Source organism: Trachurus trachurus (genome assembly GCF_905171665.1).
Source record: "Trachurus trachurus genome assembly, chromosome: 3".
Lineage (NCBI taxonomy): Eukaryota > Metazoa > Chordata > Actinopteri > Carangiformes > Carangidae > Trachurus > Trachurus trachurus.
Window position 1 is genome coordinate 21,188,357 of NC_139893.1, and position 17,758 is coordinate 21,206,114.

Below are 17,758 nucleotides of genomic sequence, written 5' to 3' on the forward strand. Positions count from 1 at the left end.
TTGAAAAAAGACAAACTGATGCAATATTATGTAAAAGAAAAAAATATTGTGCCAGGCATGCACACACATTTCAATCTTATTAATGCATGTATGTTCTATTGTTTTGTTTGCTGTACAGTTTCCATGCCAACTCAAGTCTTAACCAGGAGGCTGTTTCTGCTTTACAGCGTTTGACCATGCCATGCTACAAAATCTTCAGAATGAAACCTCATCATCCCAGGGTTTGACTTCCATGTCAATTTATTCAGTTCTCCCCCCTCACTTTCATCACCTTAGTTTTGTAAAAGATATTGGGGTCATGCAAACCTTTGACTGTTGTTTCTGGTTATTGGAGACATTTCTGAAAATGAATAAACTAGTGTTAAGATGTATGCCCCTTCAGGTCGAGAGCAAGAATGGCAACGGTGCACAGAGTCAGCAAAGTGTGAAAAGCATGCACTCATGTCAGTGTTGGTTTTCGAGATTTGAAAAGACTGTCCTTGTTTTCTTGGCCTCAAGCGAGTGACTGGTTCCAGCAGCTCCCTTTATATTATTAACCTGAGACTGTGACACAAGCCTCCACACTGTGAGAAAGCTGTGGACAATTCAATTCTTTGTTTACCTCTGTTACAAGGGAACTACTACAAGTGAAGTGTATTTCTACCTTACCCATGAACAAAAGCTGGGCTACAAAACAGCATAAAGCAGCAAGAGAGAAACAACAACATGGTACAAATCAGAAGCAGTATATAAAAGAATATATAAAACAAAATAAAAACTAACATTGTATTTAGTGCAGATGCAGTGCATATTTTGCACTTTAAGCTGCGCCATAAAATCAATCTTAGAACAAACTAGCAGCCAGTATAGTATTAAGGGAGAAGTAACAGTCACTTATTTTCGGTTTTTGACTTTGGCTCCCTCCTCTGTGCAATTTGGACTCTGAATTATTCTCAAATTTTGGCCTATTAGGAGACAATTGCTGTCATCTAGCTCAACTCTGGAATAGATAAATACCACAATGGGACAATCTTGTCACTTTGACTCTTTTAACAATAGGTACAACAAGAAGACAGCCCTTTTATAGACCTGTGGGCAACCTGTAGATTAATCAGAGGCGGTCACCATCAAAACAAACCTCTTATTTAAAAATCAGAGGTGAACCAGCTTTGTTGGCCTTGCCCTATTATAAGGTTATTTTTGTCACACATTTTGCCACTTTGGAACAGGACAGCAGAGAGAGATAGGACAGTCAGGGAAGTACTGTAGGGAGGTAGAGAGGGCGACTTGCAGCAACGGGATGGAGGTCAGACTCCGACCCATGGCTGCTGCTATTAGGACCAAGCCCACATGGTATGCGCTCTACAAGGTGAGCCCCAGTTATGCGTTATTGTTTAGCAACTGCAAAAGGAAGGAATCAGGTGAGTCTGCAGAGCGACAAAATCCACATATGGGATTGGGTGGATGAATGGATGTAAAAGAAAAAAATGCACACAAATGTGACAACATTTTTTTCTGCATAAACCCAAGCAAACTGTGACGTTTCCATGTGCACTACCTGTTCATTTTTGTTACCATGACAGTAAAGGTCCAGTGCATCTTGGTATACTCATAGTATTAAATGCAGAAAAGTAGTTGTGGTCTGTTTCTCTACTAAGAACAGTCTCAGTGTTGGAATGTTGACCTGAATTTTGTCATACATTTTAAATTCCCTTAAAAATATAATAAATAGACTGTGGAGAGACACTGTAGAAGATCTGTTTTACACATTATTAAGTGAGGCCAAGTGGTGCTTACCAGCAGCAAGAGGACATCTGAATCTCCTAAGCAACTAACACCCCCAATGATAGTGAATGACAGTGGACTTGACTGTGTGTTGGCCATTTACATGTTTTTTTTTTTTTTTAATGGAGTGAAGAACCTGAACATATTGATGATATTGAACAGACATTGACTGAACAGTGGGGGTGAAAAAGAAGTCGAAGTGAACAGCTCCCAGCTCCCTGTGGAGCATAAAAAGGAGCATATGTTCTCAATCAACATCTGAAATATCATATCTGAAATAATAAAACAAAAGATAAAAACCAAACCACTGCAACTGTCATGGCTCGACACAAACATCTCATTATGATCAAACAATGCTTCATTTTAAAGACAGTGCCTTTGTACTCTACTTCCAAACAGATGTATGTGCCAAGATGTGACATAACACTTCCCATTTTATGAAAAGAAAGAGAACCCTTCTGTGTCAGAGAGGAAATGGAGCTGAGTCTGTGTTTGATGTTCATGTATAATACACATCAAAGAATTGTTTGTTTTTAGTTTCAAGCAAATGAAAAGTATGCCATTCAAATGGATGTGGTTTACTATAGACGCATCTTTATCAAGTAGTAATGTCTCTTCAAAACTTCTGCACAGCAGACAGTTTCTGATGAAATATATCTCCTTCTGAAATGAAACAACCATTTATGTTATAGAGAGTTTTTTCCTTAATTTAACAATGCTTATGTGCTTGTCCTTGACGGTATTTTTGCCATCAAGGCTGCTAGCACCAACCTGGAGGGCTGGTTAAGAGCAGTGGACTACACTGGGCTACCTCGAATATTCAAGGCCTGGGTAAACCAGCATGGATTTTTACAGCCTAAACAGTCCTGTATTGAATTTGCCTGGGGCGCGCTCTCTCGTTCACGTGTGCATCGTGCCCGACACAAAAACGTCCATAAAACTACACAAAAACCCTCTAATATTCCTCCTTACTGCTCGTCCGCGCCAATCCAAGTGTCCTGAAGGGATATAGTCCAGAGTTTACCCGAAACTAAGTCATTTCGGCAAGTCCGGTCATGTCCACATGCATGGCGTGAACGTGAGAGTGCGCCCCAGGCAAATTCAATACAGGACTGTTTAGTCTGTAAAAATGTCCTAAATGACGTAATTTTGAGTAAACTCTGGACTATATCCCTTCAGGACACTTGGATTGCAACGGACGAAGAGTGTGGAAGAACATTACAAGGTTTTTGTGTAGTTTTATGGACGTTTGTGTCAGGCCATATTACTCTAAGTTTTCGTTGGACTACGAACCGCCCTCCCGGGTTTACAGATGCACTTTGAAGAATAAAAAACTATTTCGGAGTATTCATCAGCATGAAGGTGAGTCACTAATGACTGAATTTCATTTTTTGGTGGACTATATCTTTAAGCAGTTACAGAGACTTGATTGAAGGCTCTGGCGAATGGCAGGTATCACTGAGGCAATCAGCCAGGGGATTAAAGACAGGAGGAACATCCGTGCCACAGCCAAAGCCACTGACTTTGTCAAGGAGGGTGAGAGGCCTAAGACGAGACAGAGTAGCTGCTATGTTGGTCTTCTCCCCACAGCCCAAAACTGGACAATGACAGTTGACCTGGTAAAAGTCAATGTCAAATAAAAATACTGCCACACATTGTCCAGACCACACTGAGACCGAACATGATTTTCATCTCCGAGCTGACAAGGCAACTGATCTTGCTGGAGCCATAGTGACCTACGAGGAGAGGGTGGAGGAGGTGCATGAGAGATAGTGGGCGAAATACCGAGAGCCGGTGGAGGCAAGGGTGGTCGAAAGAGGGGTGGTGGAACACAAGGTGCATGCCAGTGGAAATATAGGCACTGTGATTTGCTGGTCAGCTCCTGACCAAGGCCTACAGAGCCTTGGGTATAACTGGCCACAGCAGGAGGAGAGTCATCAGTAACAACGTGCACAGAGGCAGCAGAAAAAGCATCCAGATGGTTCTTGCTGAGGAGGGGGAAGTAGTGGGGACAGAAGATCACCACTTGGACACAGGCCGAGGTCTGATCAGGCTCAATCGGCTTGCCTAGACGAGGTTGTCTGTTGCAAGACCCAAAACACCCAATAACTCCAAGAAACAACACTGATGATGTGTCCAAGTGAGTGCAACAGAATATGCTGTAAAAACCACACTGATGTTGGTAAAGTAGGTGACTTTTGGTCCATGTGATTTTCAATCCATCACTGGTTCTGCAGCAGCTCCATGCCCTGACTGAAACATTGGCTAAAGTAAGAACTTTAGTCTTTCTCAAGGTTCACCACAGGGCACACAGCTCTTCATTTTTCCTCTCCCAACAGGGGATAGTGAGGAGAAAGTATTGTAATATAGTGATACTGACATATCTGGATCTTCTCTGTCCTCAACTTCAACCTCAACAGACCTCCAAGGTAAACTGTCAGCAACTGTTTCTTGCCTCAGGAGTTGAAATGGGGTCACGCACTCATGCACACTTTCTGCTCCTTCAAAGTTTCAAGCCTCTCACACCATCAGGGTTTGTGATTGTTAGTGGGCTGGTTGTGGGTGTGGTTAACTCCTCTCTTGGGCACAATGCATGCATGTATGCAGAATTATGTCAAGATGACACTAGATTGCTACAGAATGATTTACAATGAAGACTGATTAAGGTCAGAGACATGAAACTGCGACACTGTGTCTGTGTCTTGATGACATGGGTTGACAACAATAACCACTGTTTCCAAACAATGATAGATGTTGAAATAACACTGTTCTAGGTCACTGCCAGTACATGCGCACTACTGGATGTTTTTCTAATAACACATTGTAAGATATCTGTGAGTATTAAATCAAGCTGAGGCATAATTGTCTGTTCTGAAGTCTGATTTAACTAACATGTCCGAAATGTATGAATAAATAAAATAATGTTGATGTGCAGGTATTGCTCCATAGAACTCCAGAGAGGACAGAGGTTTAACAAGAAAAACAGAAGTAAAACTAAAATGAAAAGAACAATTACAAATTGTTAGTTCATATTTTAAATCAAAGAATATGAAAACAATGGATGGACAAATAATGGTTGTTTGTTATGCAACATCTACTGTACAGCTGCCCACATACATCTGTGAAATCACATGCAGCAGATCTTGACCAGTAAAAGTGAATTGCATACACACATTCAAAATGCAAAACAGAGTCAAAATCCATATAGGTTAAGCTTATGTTACATGGTCATGTACTATGGATGTGGATGTACTGTAACATTGCTTTCATGGGGAATGAATACGTTCAAAGAATTCAGCAGTCGACCACGTATGTCCCCCTTTATTGATGTTTGCTAAGAGAAACATCACTACATTATCCAACAGTCTATCTTCTCCTGAGTTAAACACAGGCTGTGAACAGTATTTCAGTGAGTGAGTGAATCTAGATTCTGAATGTTGCCTGCTCTGCAATGGAGGAGCTGTGGTAATGCTAGGTGAGGAAAAACGACAGAGAAAGAGAGAGAGCAAGTCTGTTGTATTACTGTGTCAACAAGTAACCTGCAACTTTTCCACTAACGTCACACAATAGAGCAGAAGGACACCTGTAACCATGGTAACTGCACATAGCAAATCTAGTAACAAAAAAAGTAGCCTGAGAAATACTAACAACTGTAGCCTCGAGATAGTGGGACATGAAAATTTGACAAACACAACAAAAATCTAAACTAAAACTAACAAAAATGAAGTTAAGATTCAAACTTCAAAATCAACATCAGGTAAAGAAATAAGTGTAGATTAATTTAGTGTTAATAGAAGGGTGTTACCACTTACTGAAGTGCTGATAGCAATTAGCCTATATTAATAAGATATATTGTGGATTTAAGTAGGGCTGCAACTAACGATTATTTTGATAATTGATTAATCCGTTGATTATTTCTTCGATTAATCGATTAATCGGATTAAAAAAAGGCACAAATTTGATTTACATTGTAGGGAAGAGAAGAACGAGAGGAGGAGTTGTTTCTCAGTTTGATCCAGCATGTCACTGGTATAATTTCTTTCTTTCTCCCTAACTTTATTCAAAAACAGAATGTTATTCCAAATGGACAATATTAGTGCAAAAAAATTGCACAAATAAGTTAGTTGAACGGCCCAGAGCTGTTAAACTAATAATAATACATAAAAAATAAAAAAAAAATAGACAAAATTCATTAGGGCACTGCCTGATTTGCTTACAAGTGGAAGTCTGCAGCATGTTTACATCCAGAGGAAAATTCTGATCAACCGTGAAAGTTCATCATTCACCGGATCAACGAGTAGGGTGAAGCTGCAGTACCGGAGTAACCGTAGCTCTAGGACCGACCGCAGGTCTAGGACCGCAGCTCTAGGACCCGTTCGATTTACGTCACTGCGCTTCCTACCAAGTGGAGACTGCCGTTACCTGCTGATAATTTTTAATCTCGTCTGAAGTTACTGCCGTCAGATTTATCGATCACCTCAAACGTGCTCCTAACTACTTTCTGTACATTGGACTCTCTCTATTCTACAATCTACTGGTCTTTTTACTAAAATTAAAGCTTGAATAATGTAGAATATTTATTAAAAGCTATATTTTTTCAAAAATAATATTATATATATTATATATATTATCATATACATGTTAGGATGGGTATATTTGTGTAGTCTTATCTGTCATAAACACGTTTACTGTCGCGGACTTCCACCGAGCTCCTTTTTTTTTCACCGAGACAAGCAGTGACAGGGGAGGCTCTGAGCGCAGGTTTGGTTTTCAGCAGCGGTGTGGAAGGCAGAGAGCCTCCACTGTCCCTGTAACAAGCTACAAGTCATTAGTGTGAATCTTCTTCTGTTCGGCCATTCTTCTTTTTACGGTCTTCTTCTAGTCCTTCATACTTTGTGCTATTTCAACAATTCATATATCAAAACGTGCAGCTTTTTCTGGACTTTATCGGATGTATTCAAATTTTTCATACTGTTTATACTTTTTCAAATATTTAACTTTTTCTGATTTTTTTCCCCCCATAGAGAATGCATTGGAACAGTCTTCAAACTCTTCAAATCTTCTTACTTCTTTCAGCCACTAAAGCTTCACCATACTTTCTGCTAGAGACTTCATTCAAATTCTGAGCTGTAGACAAACTTCTAATGATTTGATTACAAGCGTTACCATTGGTGGATGGAGGCTTCAGACGCACGTGGCTACAATCAGTCATGGTTGCACCAGTGGCGTAGGCAGAATTAAAATTTTGGGTGGGCCAGTACAAAATTGGATGGGCCATCTTTTCTCAGGAGAGTGCATTTCATCTAGCGCACATCACTGTTAACCATTTTATTGCACAACTTTTTTCTTTTCTTTTTTGTAACTTGCTCTTGACCAACACAATACCTATTTGATATATACAGATGAAATGATCTTTCCTGCCACTATGACGATAAACTGTATTTAACTGTACCTGCATGTACATGTAAACAGTAAAACTAAGTAACCAATCACACAGGCAGCTCCATGTTGTCCCTGTGTGATGTTCAGGGACAGGTCAGGACAGTCTGAGGACAGACAGCTTTGAGGTTGAAGTCCTATAAAAATGAAATGCACCTGTGACTGTGAGGTCTGTCTACGTCTTGACCACATGTCAGCTGATCAAGTAGGCTAGAGGAAACTCCGCTCCACCGCGAGGAGCGCTTTTTTTATTTTATTTTTTTAATTAAGCTCCGGTAGCGACCGGCTAATATATGGGAGGATAGGCTACTGTAAACCAGCGCAGATCTGCTTTCAAACTCTTCAGGCAGTGATCAGTTATCAGTGTCTGCAGCTTTTTGTCTCGTTATAGCCTACTCACTGGTCGTCCTGGTATCAATCCAGAACGGGGACCTATGGCTGAAAAGAAGGGTCCTTGGAAGATGTAAAGGTCATTACACACTCTTCTTTATTACTATCTCTCTCTGCCCCTCACAAGTCAACACAAAGTAGTAGTGCTGCTTGATTATAGTAAAAATTATTTTCTTCTCTTCTCCTCCAGTTGGGTCCTGTGCTGTACCGTGATGTTTCCTGTTCTACCGAGCATCCGATGGGGACACAGTAAATGGCCTTTAAATTACAGAAATTAGAATACAGAAAATGTTTTATTTCACTATAGATACACCATTTAATAACAAAAAAAGATCTGTTATTCCACTATAAAAACACCATTAAATGACCACAAATATCTTGCTATTTCACAAGAGATATACCATTAAATAACTGAAAATGTCCTGTTATTTTTCCTGTAATTTATTGTTAATTGACAGTAAAATTCTGTTTTTTAAGACCGGTTAATTAACGGCAAAATTCCGTTTTTTAAGTAACGGTCAAAGTCCTGTGTAATGAGCTGCCAGTACTTTTACTGTTATTTTACGGAAAAAATTCTGACAGTGAGGCTGTGCTGTAGGTAAACAGTGGGTGGCCAGCCTTGGGGCATCATGGCTGTGTGTGGTGACTGCTTTGTTGTGACATCACAAAGTTACAGAAGTCCTGACAGCTCAATTAAAGGCTCAGTGTCCATATGTGGGCTGTATTCAATTTTCTGTGGTCTGAGTGCTTTGATCCCTTTACAATATCAATACAGGACCTACTTTATAATAATAAAAATGCCAATGTGGGACCTTTAAATATTGTATGCCCCTGCAGTCACCTGTAAAAACCTAAAGCATCAGACATCAAACACTGCCTGTGCAGAGTGCCTCACAACACACGCTGGCACACAAAACAAACTAAATACATTTTCATTAGCTCACTGCATATCCCATCACCTGCTTCCTCCTGATGGTAGAGAGCATTTCAGCTGTCCTAGAAAATGTTCTGTGATATTTTCCTGCAACACCATTCATGTCTAGTCTCTGCAGTGTGTTTGTGAAAGTGAACAGTGTTGGCTAGCGAACAAAAAGAAAGGGAGGCCGTTGCCAGGCCTGTTTCATAAATTAATGATTATATGCATGGGAATTTGATGAGGGTAGAATGGGAGCTGGTATAGGATCATGTTCAAAGCACTGCTAATTGTCTTTATTTATGACAGCCGGTGATCTCTGGGAGGAATTAATGCATTCTCCACACTGCTGTGATGAGCCTTTGCAATCAATGTAGATCAACCATCAGCCCTGCCAGCTTTATCATGCTGCTGCTTCCTGATAGCTAATGTTTTAAGATATCTTAAAAAGGGTTCCCCTATTCCACATTACAGAGATTCTGCACCAGTGAACAATACCCAGACTGCTTTCTTTACGTAAACGATAGGCGAAAACAGGAAAAGGTGCCAACACCTTGGTAGTGGTAGAATCCTTAATTCATAATACTTCAATGTTGCAACAAACTACCCCGCTGTGCAAGCTCACACTTATAAAGAACATACAGATGAAAATGAACTAGTTCACGTACAATGTTCATTTTTTTTTACATTTTGAACAAAGTTCCCAGCTCCAGGAATGAACTACTTGGTGTTCATTTGTTCTTTTCTTTTTATTTTTTAAATGAATAGGCTGCTATTCTTTTTCAGTAGAACCTGATTCCTCAATCCACCAGTAGTCCAAAATAATTGCCAATAATAATCACAGCCATGAGTAATTTAAAATTAAAAAGCAATGTTGAGATTGAGAATGTATTTTTCCACTTAAACAATGTGTCATTATTATACTGAGAGTAATACAGTACCTCACCAGCTGAGATTAAAGTCAACATATTTTATGAGATGCTCATCTAGAAATAATCAGCTGCAGAAAACAGGGAGTAAATCTTGTAGTTTAAACTGTAAAACAGAAAAATTGATAGTGAAAGCAACAAATTCAACAATTTATCTGTAAATGATAGGCCAATCAATGTGTGACGGCACATCTGACAGGCACTATTTGGGATCAGACCCGAAGATGAACCATATGTGCATCTGATTTTCAGTTTCTAAATTTCTAACCATAATTGTTGGTGACACGTCTCTCCAGTCTCTGGTTTGGAAGGAGGGGGTGCTGAGCAACATCTGTTCCTTTGGCTCCCTTCCCAACCACAGCCTACTGTTTATAATAAAACCAAATGAATAGTCATGAATCCCTACGCTGCACAATGTGATGCACCTTCCTACACTATAGTAGCCTACACCAAAAACATCTCCCAACTCCCACAAATTAGAAAGCTGTGTGACGGTGACCTGGCACACCGGCCTCAGGACAGCTACAAGCTCAGGCAGAGCAGGTGATGACAGCTCCAACACAATCGGACATGCTCAAATACAACACATCTTCGCCATATCATGTCAGCCCAATACCTGCCACAGGGCACTGCTGTGCTCCGCTACACGGCTTTCAGATGAGGTTACAGATTAGTTTCTATTTATACGTAAGGCTTCACAGCAGCCCAATGACCAGCAGAGTAGATAAATTACATGCAAACCTATTTGATAATTTGATTTATCCGTGTTAAAATACACTAAGCTGCTTCTATCCCCCTGGAGAGCTTGGGACTTTTTTTCCTCTATGTTTCTGTGCTTTCCAAAAACCTGCTTGGAAGCAGATTTTTATTTCTAAACTTCTATCAGATTAAAAACATAATACTACTAGTTTGACTGGCGACTACACATATTGTAGGGTCAGAGCTGTGGTCCAAACTTAGTTTGCAAGGAACATACCTGACCCTGATACACCACACAAATGGCTCCTTTGGCAAACCAGTAGACTGTGTTGTCTGATGCGTTCATTACCATTTAAAACTCATATAATTACACTCAATGGGCTCTGTTTTTAGCAACGCTTCACTGAAACACATCAGCAACTCTCAGCTAATGAAAAGCAATGCACAGAAGGTCAGCTGTTCACCCCAAAACCTACAGCATAAGCCTTTTTATATACTGTATCTGCTATCAAATGGACCTCAGTCATGAAAGCAGGGGTGTGGATGGAAGAGAGGAGACAGGCACTTTTTACGCCTTGGCATACTGAGAGACAGATGGTGCAATGCTGGTGCAACCCAGTATTGAGGAGGTATTCCTAATGTGTTCTGCCTCTGGTTCTGTCAAAGGGGGGAAGCAAGTCATCAAGAAGAAGAAGCTTGGATAGAAAGGAATCAGCTGTGGAGATAAAGACTGAGGTGAATGCTTGAAATTTGAAATTCGGTGAAATAAACATTCAGCAGAACTGAATATATTTCCCTGAATATCAGATGTTCGCCTTGGCTTTATGATGATCACACTGTAACCCAGCTCTTTTCTGTACACACTATATGCATGGCAAAAACAAAACAAAACAAAACACATGTAATTTGCATCGGCAGGGTACAGATAGATTCATCTTCTCATTTGAACTAAAGAGGAAGAGAAGTGTTTAGGAAACAAGCACCTTTAAATCAAACATCTATGGATTTATTTCATATGCAGCTTTTGCAAAACAAAATGCAAATCAGAATCACACCGGTTAAGACAAACATGAAACCATACAGGCTACATGGACAAAATAAGTGTCAAAACAGTCAGTGCTGCATGATAAATGATTGGCTTGAGAGTGTGGCTGCAGCCTGTGAGCAGGGTATCAGAAATAAATAAATATACAATACATGGACACTCAGTTCTCATTGGTTAAATAAAAATAACACAATATCTTGGCCTTAATTCAAAGCTTGAATGAGGTCCAACTATAAATCATTTTAATCTAGGAATTTGGATTAGCTGCTTTAGCTGAATGAAATATTTAATGTAAAGGAGACACTGGCTGATGAAACTGATTCTCAATCTGCAAATGAAGGCACAAAATTAGATGGAGGCAAAATAAAATTGCCATAGAAATGTGATGTGGTCTCCGGTGTAAATTTGACTGAAATGTTTTATTTTTTGTGCTGTCACCTTGCTCCACTTTCTCCTGCACACTGAATGGATGCACTTAAGAACTCATTAAACCTCGGTCTTCTGGAGAAAGGTCCTTCAGCTTATTCAGGCATCTGCTAAACCTTGACCTGCTCAGGATTTACTGCATCGAGCTCTGACCATGTTCCCGCCCAAGTCCTCCGCACGGGTAAACACACATACAAATCAATAGTGCTGAATCTGTGCTGATCTCACTCATTTTTCCTTGCCAATTTTTTTTTTCTTTTATTGTCGGAGGGTTTTGCAGATTGCCAGGAGGGAGGTCATAACATATCCTTCAGATCTACTAGATGCTTGTCTGCTTTGTTAATTCTGTGAAACCTTGCTGGTGTAGTTTTATTATGGTATTTTCCTATTGTCTGATTTCAGTACAGTACAAGATAAACACATAAATACAAAGTTTGATGATACAATCATTGGCCTCTTTGTGATTGAGAGGAAGAGATCATTCTGCAAAAGTCCTCTATATTTACCCTTTGAAATATTAATGAATTTATTCTATATAGGTTTGTTTAGCCGGAAAGAAAAGAAAGGATTAACTGTTAACTGCCTAAATGCTGTTTGTGGAAAATGCCAATTAAAAAATCTAATGTAGAAAAAAGTCACCATTGGCAGTGTGAAAGCTTGCTCATTACATACACCCTGGTAATCGCAAGGTATCTACAAACCTGAACCTCTTTGGTTCTGTCCTTGAGTGAATTATGTTTGCTCTCAATGAAATGATTGTAGGCCTACCTCTGAACACCATAGCGCTAATTAGAATATAATCAAATTGAAGGCTGGTTTTCCCTCACAGATGTGTTCAATTGGCATGTGATTAACAGGAGCATCCTCACACCATGTGGAAAAGTCGCATGCATCTTTCTTTTTCATCTCTTATTATGCTGCTGTTCATTTTTCTGACATAAAAAGGGAAGCTGAATTGCATGAAACACAAAGTGACAATGAGCAAGACCAAAACTACAGTTTTGTTTTTTTTGTTTCATGTTAACTCATTGGCTGCCATTGACGTCTATAGACGTCAATCTAATTACAACCGTTCACTGCCATTGACGTCGATAGACGTCAATTGCGTTTTTCAACGGGAGGGGCTGGAGGATGGTCTGGTGGAGCTTGTCCATCAATATCAGGCTTGTAAACTAGTGTAAAGACGTGTAGCTGTCCTGTAGGTGGCAGCAGTGCCCTCTTTGGATGAGAGATCAGCATTGATTATGAGAAGAAGCGAGATGACAAGAGATATAAGAAACTTATCGGAGCCTATGTGTTCCGCACGTTGGCGCATTATGTACCGTATGTGTCGCGGTAGTTCGGAGAGGAAGAGGGTCGCGATCGTGAGAAAACGACGGAGATCATTGAAAAAGACACCGACGACCGACACCGACGCTGGACACCGGCGATCAAGCCGGGCCGAGCGGCCGGTGAGAGAGTCAGCAGCTGACGGCTCGGTGACCCGGATTCGTCAGATGAGCGGTTCCGTCCGGATCAACCAGGAGCAGCAGAGACTCGTCCCCACGCTCCAGAAAGACATGAAGGTAATAATATAATACATCAATGGTAAAAAAAATAAAATAAACTAACTTGCTAGCGAGCTAACTTGCTAGCGAGCTAACTTTTACTGCTAGAAGGGCGGATCGCTTTGATCGCCGGCGGAAAGCTTAAAAAAAAAACTCCACATCACACTTGACTACAACTATAAGAGATGTATTTTTATGGTAATTATATATATTTCTATAATTTACAGGTCGTGGATCAAGCAGTGGTCGACCATGGGGCAGAGGTCATGTGACAGCTACAAACGTACAAAAAAGTTTTTATATATTTTTTATAATATTTTTACTGATATTTGTAAATAAATTATTATTTTGCCATCAAAAGTCCTTTCTCTGTGTTGTTTTTGTTGTTTTATAGAAGGAGAACACTGTTCAGATGTGTGAGGTGTCACTAAAGCAAAAAATATCAACGTCAAAGTCACTGTTCTGCTTGACACGTTTCTTTCCACAAAAAGCTTGTTTTCTCAGTGTTTTGGTCAAAAACTGGTGTTTTTGGCGAAACCAGCCTATGTTCTACTGCTGTTTACAAAAGAACGGAAAAAGGTAGAAACAAACTTTTTTTTCCTATTGAACGAAGAGTCTACTCTTTCTCTTGGTAGTTTCGGTGTTTACATACATACATATAACACAATATTCTGTGGGTCTTATAAGATCGTTCAAAATGCTCTAAAATGGCTGGCAGTATGGGGCTCTCTGCTCTGAAAATGGCTGGCAGCCAATGAGTTAAAGGATGAAGTGTTAAAAAAAAAGCATTCAAAGGTTAATATTCAAGCGATTGTTGTTATTTTCATGATTGTGATGATTCTCACTCTTCCAGTGTTGTGCATAGCTCCAACTCATGCATGCGACAACGAATTCAGTGTTTGCACATGGCTAAAGTGACAGCAGCCTCAGACACATTAGTACTGCTGAGCACAAGCTGCTCAATCAAGGTTATGAAAAGCAGCTGAAAATAACACAGCTCTGTAAGGAAGCCTTGTGGGTCAAAATGAGAGCTGGATTAGGCAGAAGAATCTCTGTTCTAAGGGATGTTCCAAAATTATCCAAAGCAACATGCAAGCACTTTTTATTAGTGAGCATATTAACGATAATGATGGCTTACACAAGCATCCTGTGGGTTACATCCTGTTTGTTATACAATCAGAGCATGATTACAAATTTTCAGTGTATTCCATTAAATAAAATACATGTGTTTTGCCAGTTATTGAGAAAGGCAAGAAGCAATATGGGCCCACGTTAAAAGAGCCATGTAAAATGTAACTGTGCTGATTTTCACCATGTAAATTAACTTCTATTCTGAAATTACATTTTAAGATTAAGGGATTTGGGGGGGAAAATCTGTTTAAAAATCCAGAGCTAAAGCCAGTTGTTCTACTCAGGTTTGATTTTAGGCTGCGAGGTGATGAGCCGGTGCTGAACACACGAGACATGTGATGATTTAATAACTTCATGCTTCAGTTAACTCACAGGCTAATCTCCCAAACTAAATGTGCACTTTCTTTACAGTTTATTTTGATACGTTGTGATATTTGATATTATATTAAGATTGACAGTAGTGTTTCATATTTTGAGAAAAGACAACAAAAAAAAGAAAAAAACTGGGGGGATTTATTTCAGCACAAGTAAGATGAGGATATAAAAAATGTAAGCAGTAAGTTTATGGCACGACTTGCAAAATGCCCTGTGCAGGGCATGTGAGGTTCAGCTAAAGTCAATAAGCATCACTGAGACAGACAGGAACCCTGAGCTCCCCTGTGGATTGGCTGGTTTAAAGGTGCATTAGGAGTGGTTTTAAAATTCCTCCCACCAATAATTCATGAGGTCAGTGAGCACTAACCTTGTGTGTTTTGTCCATCATGTAAATTACAGTGTTATTTCAACACGAGCATTCAGCGATCTACTATTCATTCTATTTTCTGTGAATGTGCCTCCGCTAATCCCTTAGGACATCACACACTGAAAGTGTAGCAGTGGCCACTAAACTATCATTTCCTCACAATATAAAAAGAAAAGATGAAGACAGGAACATTATCTTTAAAATACTCTGATCGATGTGTGATGTGAAGTCATGAACTGCATTTTATGTAAATGCAAGAGCGATATTTAAGGATGGCAGTTACATTTTTGCTCAGATGCAGTTGGATACCAGTAATTGAGTCATTTTGTAATGTCCCTGATCCCTCTATCCTCTAATTTTTAAATTCAAATACCTGGTACGACATTTTATGGGCTACCAGAGCACGACCCATTTCCTATTACGACCAGTCTGAGAAAAGCTCTGTGCCCTTTGCACAATGTGAAAGGTGTATGTTGACAGTGCACGTCAATATCACTCAGTGTGCACACAACATCACACACGCTCAAGTCCCGAGGGAGCCGGGGCTTAGCGAGCCCTCTGCAAATCTGAAGCAACACGGCAATGTATTATCCTCACGCTGCTATGTTCTTCAATCAAGTGTTTCAATTGACACATTTTGAAGAAAGAGACAGAGAGAGAGCCCGGTGAAAAATACAACATCCTTGATTCTCCTCTGAGCAAGGTTAAGATAATCTTTTCATGGTATCTGTTACAAAACAAAATTTGAAGATTTTCGGAATAATGAAATAAGACTGAGAGACATGACAATCATTTCCATCATGTCGCGCAATACAACTGCACAGACAGGAGCAGAAGAGCAAAAAGAGAGAGCAGTTTGTGCAGGTGAGACTTAAAACTATTCAGCTCCAAAAAATAATCTCAAGAAGTTCAAGGAAATGACAAAAGAGAAAAAGAGAGTGAGCTAATCTGTCAAAAAAACAAAAACTAACAAAACAAGATGTAAAAAATGATCAATTGTATGTGAATCTGAAAAAATCTTGCTCCAAAAAATAATCTCAAGAAATTCAAGGAAATGACAAAAGAGAAAAAGAGAGTGAGCTAATCTGTCAAAAAAACAAAAACTAAAAAAACAAGATGTAAAAAATGATCAATTGTATGTGAATCTGAAAAAATCTTCCACAAGATCCACAAAAAGGGTGCTGGTCATCCGCTTGCTGTCAAATCACAGCACATAAACTGCACACAACACTTGAGAGAAGAGCCCACACAGCAGACACTCTCTCAGCCAATGAGGTTCAAACATGCAAAACACAGCAGTGTGGTGGATGAACTTAGGTATAAAAGATGAATGAGTGGAAAAAAAGTGAGGTTTGTCTCTGTGGGTTCAGCAGCACCAGAGAGAGGCGGCAAGAAAGATAAAAGTAGCATATTTCAAAAACATGGCACATTGATCCGAAGTACCTGTACGGTGATTGTATCTGGGGGGAAAAACACGGTATCAACCAGGTACGATGTTTGTATTTTCCATCTTTTCTAATTTGAGCGCTGTGAGTTGCAAGTTATGTATAAATAATGTTCATCACTTCAACCTACAACATCGTTGGGTTGAAACTTGAAAAAAATGTGTCCTTCAACAGAATATGGGATTATTGTCTGTGCCGTGGCGTGGAGGTAAAAACATGCCAGCGACTGAAGCAGCTGTGCATTGCATTGAGGCTAAAATGTCACCCTAGATTTATGCACCCAGCTTTCTGACATTAAGTGCAAATAAACCAACGGTGACCTTTCTTCACATTTGCTCAGACGGTATGTGGAGCGTGGGGGAACGGCATTAATGTGGCTTAGCATGACCAGTGGGACATGTTACAAAAATCGATATTCCTTTTAACTTTGGAGCAAGAGCCAAAACAAACATTGTCTCCATAGTAACGGCAATCTAATAACTGTTCTAATAACTTTTTTTTTTTAATCATGAGAGTAACGTACAAGCCATGTGGGGGTGACGCAATCCTGCATTGTGAGATTTTTGTGTCTGTTTTGGTTTTATTGTCAGCCTCTTTTTGTCCACTATTGTATGTTTGCATTTGCAGTTTCTCTTCATGTGTGAACACAGGATAATCTTATAGGCTGCAAATGAAATGATTTATTATTATTTCATCTCATTTCAGTTTAAACTCAGCTGAGAAAATCAAGACTGCTCAAGAAAGTTCAGTTAAAAACTGGGATCCTTTATGAATTCATTGCTTAAATCTTCGCAAAATAAGCTTAATCTCTTTCAGTGCAGTTACTTTCTTGTCAGGAAAAAATAAAATATTAAATTTAAATTAAAAACTTGGGCACTAATTAGCTGCTCACTGATAGGCACATTCATTGTGAATCCAAACATGTCTCAAGACAGGCCTCTCAAAAGTGTTTGTAAGATAAGGCTGGCACATATGTATGCTCCAACAGTGCGCAGATCAAGGATGATCTTGGCCTTTTTGTCCTAGACGCCCTTTTCAGACTGAAATACCAACGTAGCATTTCAAACAGCACTTCACACACGCTGGTCATACTCTACAAACATACAACACATGATATGAAATCTGTATCCTTTGGATGGGAAATGTGCAGTGAAACAGAAAAGAACTTGAAATAGTGACATATTGAGTGTGGTTCTCATTCTATCCATGGTTTTGAAAGTGTAGAGTCAAACTGCATATTTGATCCTGTTTGATATATCAAAAGTAGTTTTACTTGTGTTTTGAATTT